Genomic DNA, 1,075 nt, shown 5'->3' on the forward strand with positions numbered 1-1,075 from the left:
GGTGAGAATGGCTATCATAAACAAAGCAATAAACAACAAATGTTGGAGAGGGTGTGGGGGAAAGGGGACTCTGGTCCACTGTTGGTGGGATTGCAGACTGGTACAACCATTATGGAAAACAGTATGGAATTTTCTCAGAAAACTAAAATTGGACTTGCCTTTTGACCCAGCAATTCCACTGCTGGGATTGTATCCTAAGAACCCCAAAACGCCAATCCCAAAGAACCTATGCACCCCAATGTTCATAGCAGCACAATTTACAATAGCCAAGAGTTGGAAGCAACCTAGGTGCCCATCAGTAAATGAATGGATCAAAAAACTATGGTACATATACATAATGGAATTTTATGCTGCAGAAAGAAAGAAGGAACTCCTACCTTTTGCAACAACATGGATGGAACTGGAAAGCATTTTGCTGAGTGAAATAAGCCAGGTGTTGAAGGACAAATACCATATGATCTCACCTCTAACAGGAAGCTAAACAACAAAGCAGACAAGCAAGCAAAATATAACCAAAGACACTGAAATAGAGAACAGGCTGACAGTGACTGGAGGGGAGAGGGGAGGGAATTTCAGGGGAAATAAGGGAGGGATTTAGAGGAACCTATATAAAGGATACATGGACAACAACTGAGAAGGGTGGAAATGGGAGGGAGGGGGGAGGATGGGGGATGGGACGGGATGGGAGTAATAGACAGAAAACTGTACTTGAAAAATAATTAAATAAAAAAATTGAAAAAACAAACAAACAAACAAAAATAACAAACAAAATGGAGACAGACTCAGATAAAGGGCAGACTGACAGCTGTTGAGGTGGTAGCTGGGTGAGGGGTGGAGGGATTGAGCAAAAAAGAGTAAAAATGAGAAAGAACTCATAAACACAGACAACAATCTGGTTGTTGCTGGAATCGGGTGTGGGGGAAAGTGGAGAAGGGTATGAGGGAGGTAAATGGTGGTGGGAGAAGACTTGACTTGGGGTGGTGAACATACAATACATTGTACAGATGATATGTTTTGTAACATTGTGCACCTGAAACCTGTATAATTTTGTTAACCAGCATTACCTTAATCAATT

This window comes from Sturnira hondurensis, unplaced genomic scaffold (genome assembly GCF_014824575.4).
Source record: "Sturnira hondurensis isolate 20B ecotype Veracruz unplaced genomic scaffold, ASM1482457v3 Scaffold0011576, whole genome shotgun sequence".
Lineage (NCBI taxonomy): Eukaryota > Metazoa > Chordata > Mammalia > Chiroptera > Phyllostomidae > Sturnira > Sturnira hondurensis.